This window comes from Pezoporus wallicus, unplaced genomic scaffold, assembly GCF_028554395.1.
Source record: "Pezoporus wallicus isolate ANWC-B61680 ecotype Strahan unplaced genomic scaffold, APGP_CSIRO_Pwel_v1 contig_6726, whole genome shotgun sequence".
Classification (NCBI taxonomy): domain Eukaryota; kingdom Metazoa; phylum Chordata; class Aves; order Psittaciformes; family Psittacidae; genus Pezoporus; species Pezoporus wallicus.
In genome coordinates, this window is record NW_026640296.1 from 275,877 (window position 1) to 279,933 (window position 4,057).

The window sequence follows — 4,057 nt, forward strand, 5'->3', positions numbered from 1 at the left end:
TCCCAGTCAGGCTGATTTCAGCCTCCAGCACAGTCAACTCTTGGGATCCTCCTGTTACTCCAGAAATATAGATGGGTTCCACCCCTTGACAGCTTGATGACATCAGGGTACACTGTGCACCGGTATCTACTTCTGTGGGACTGATGTGCCAGGCCATCTGATCCACACTGTCCAGTAAATCCGGTTGTCCCCTACCTCCACCTGGCTGGAGGCAGGGCCCCTCTAATGGTCATCACAGCGTTGGACACTTGAGTCGTGGTGAAAGGGATTATTCTTCGTTATCACAGGAGCTGGAGTAAAATCAGCTCTTCCACTCCGTCTGGGAAACTGCTCACCAGAGACTGAAGCTGTAGCTCTCATGGGATGATCAGTCTTGGCCCTTGCTCCCCTCTTCAGTTCACTCACCCGTTCCTCCAAAGCTGAAGTAGGTTTTCCATCCCACTTTGTCATGTCTTCTCCGTGATCCAGCAGGTAAAACCATAGGGTACCCCATGGCATATACCTCCTGTATCTCCTCTCTTGAAAATAGGATGCCTTTTGTTAATAGCTGAGATGTGTGTTGGTACACGTGAGGAGCTGGATAAATCAGATACATCGTCCCTCAATTTTTTGAGGTCCTGGGACAGTTTTTCCACAGCTGAGAAGATGGAATGGGTGGCATTGTCTTCGAACTCTCGGAGTTTATGAACCATTTCATCCACTGTTAGTGGTACTATGTCATTCCAGGTTACTGTTGCCAATGAATGGGCATATGATGACTGTGCATTCCGTGTAAGTTTTCGCCACATGGGTCGTGTACATTCAACTTCATCTGGATCTATAGGTGTATCCCTGTTATTCGGCTTGATGTGATAGATCATCTCTACGATGGCTGATTCCCTCAGAGGCTGGATGCCTTTGTCTATAGTAGTCCACTTGGCCGAACGACTCATAACATCACACTTGTATGGAAACCTCTCTTTCACAGCTGCCAAGAGCCGCCTCCAAAGACTGAGGGACTTTTTCTCTCTTGCAATTGCTTTGTCAATTCCCCCTTCTCTAGCAAGTGATCCCAGCTGCTTGGCTTCTGCACCTTCTAGTTTGTGACCGTCGGCCCCATTGTCCCAGCATCGGAGTAACCAGGTGATGATGTGCTCCCCTGGTTGATGGGTAAAATCTTTTCGCATATTCCGTAGCTCGGTTGAGGTCCGAGGTTGAGAAGTTACCTCTTCTTCTTCTTCTTCGTCATGTGATGATGACTCCTGATCACATTCTGGACTGGGTGGTGAATTCATTGTTCCTTCATCTGGCTTCACCCTTCTTGCCTCTTTTTTGCTCATTCTCTTGCATACAGGGACAACCGATATTGGTACGAATTGGTCCTCTGGTTTGGCTGCAGTAATTATCACTGTGGTTTGAGTAGCAACTGTACTTGTTGCTGGGGGTGGTGTAGCTGCTGTGCTTGGAGCTGGGGTAACCGTGCTGTCTGTTGCAGCTGAAGTTTGAGCAGCTGCTGTACTTGCCACTGGGGTAGATGTGCTGTTCATTGCAGCCAAAGTTTGAGTAGCGACTGTATTTGTCGCTGGGAGTGGTGAAGCTGCACCTGGAGCTGGAGTAGCTGCCCTGACTGTTGCTTTGCCCTCAGATCCACCGACATTCTTTTCCTTTTGAAGGTGCTGGATAGTGTTGTACAAGGCCCTGTAAGCATAGGCCAAGCCCCAGCACGTTGCCATGATTTGTCCATCTCTGGTACGGCCAGAATGACCACACACCTCATTTAAGTGTTTTACTAATTCTTCTGGATTTTGCAGTTGTTCGGTAGTGAAATTCCAAAGTACTGGAGGGGCCCACTGACCTAGATACTTGCCCATACTATCCCACACACCCTGCCACTCATGGCTGTCCAGCCTCAGGGAAAATCTCTTGGTCCTCCTACATCATTGTTTGACCCCAGAAAAGACCCAAACCTGACTCTGCTTAACTCTTGAAATCAGTCGTGGGCAAAACACACTCTGTATGCGTGCTAGCATGGTGATCCCCATCACCATCAGCAAACAAGTCTCAATAGCATTAAAAGGCCATTCAAAAAATTCAAAACTCTCAAATGTAAATGGTCTGGGGGGACGACTGGGAGGGTAAAAGGATGTCTCTTCACAGGTTGAGCACCTGAGAAGGAGAAAAAAGATGTGTAATTGCTAAGTACTTCTATTATATACCTCCCAAAGTATAAAGGTGGTGAGCACACTGGGAACATAAGCCAGATCAGTTTCATGATCAATGATTCTATTGTATTACAAGTCATTACCATGAAGTACAATGAGACAAAAACCTTAGCCCAAGCCCCACACTTGAAAAACACTAATACAGCAAATACCGGATGGAAGTAAGATACAATATACTGAAACTGTGAGATCAAGAGGAACAACCTTGAGAGCCAATAAATCAGCACTGTGACGAGTGACTATTAATCCGGTCAGGTCTGTCGTTATCTCAACCCCTCGTGCCCCACGTTGGGTGCCAAAAGAACTGTCGTGGTTTACATCCTAGCCAGACAGCTTGTTCACTCACTCCCAGTGAGTGGTGCCAGGCTGAGATGAATCGAGGCTCCCCCCCCTCCCCCCCCCGGGCTCTCCGCTTCCCCGCTCCCGGAGGAATGGGGAGTAGGATCGAAAGAGTGCAACTCCCACGGGTTGAGACAAGAACAGTCCAGCAACACAAATCACCACCGCTACTATCAACTACAACAATGATAAGAGAAAATAACAAGGGAAGAGAATACAATACCATCGGCCAAGAAACGAGTCCCACCCAGAAGCCCGTGTCCTTCTGCGTAACTCCCAGTTACCCCCCATCCCGGCCATGATGTGCTGTGGTATGGAATATGTCCTTGGCTAGCCTGGGTCAGGCGCCCCGTCTCTGCTTCCTCCTGGCTTCCCCTCCTCCCTGGCGGACCATGAGCCTCACAAAGTCCTTGGTCAGGGTAAACATCACTTATCAACAACCGAAAACATCGGTTTCACCAACACTGTTCTCAGGGTGGAAGTCAAAACACAGCACTGCACCAGTTACCACGAAGGAGAAACATGACTGCTACTGCTGAACCCAGGACAACCACGACAGCTCTTTTTTGGCACCCAATGTGGGGCATGAGGGGTTAAGATAACAACAGATCTGACTGGATTAACAGTCACTCATCACAATGCTGATTTATTGGCTCTTAAGGTTGTTCTTCTTGACCTCACAGTTTCAGTATATCGTTATCTTACTTCCATCTGGTATTTGCTGTGTTAGGGTTTATCAAGTGTGGGGCTTGGGCTAAGGTTCTTGTCTCACTGCGCTTCATGGCAATGACTTGTAATACGGGTGGGCTCCAGCAGCAGGGCGGGACGGACGTGGCCGTGGGCTTGCACCTGGCCGTCCGGCTGCTCTTCACCGTCCTGGCCCTCGCCCTCGCCTCCGTCTTCGTGAGGCCGCGGGGAGCAGAGGGGGAAGGGCCCCGGGAGTCGGCGGCTGCTGAAGCGGCCCGGGAGAGAGGCCCCGGGGATCAAGCAGCGGCGGGAGCGGGGCCGGAGGCCGCCAGGGGACGGCTGCCAGGTGGAGGAGGTCAGGGCGGGCGAGGAGAGGAAAGAGGCGGCTGCTGAGCAGCGGGAGAAGGCGGCGGAGGAGCCAAGCCCGGCAGAGGAGCCGAGCCCCGTGGCCGAGCCCAGCCCTGAGACGGCTGAGAGCATTCCCCGGCAGCCGCCCGCCGAGCCCCAGGAGGATGCAGGAGACCCCGCAGCATTTCCCAGTAAGGCAGAGGAGGAAGAGCTGGACTCAGGAAAAGAGAAGCTGGTGGTGGGAGAGCCGGCAAGCACAGCAGCTACACCAGCCCCAGTGACAAGTACAGCAGCATCAACTGAGAGTTCTGAAGGTTTTGAGTGGCCTTTGGGTATCCTTGGGACCTGCCTGCTGATTGTGATGGGGATCAGCATGTTGGCACACACACAGACTGTGTTCTACCCACCACCATTTTGTCTGATCTCAAAAGTTAAACAGAGTCAGGTTTGGGTCTTGCCTGGGGTTAGACAACGATATAGGG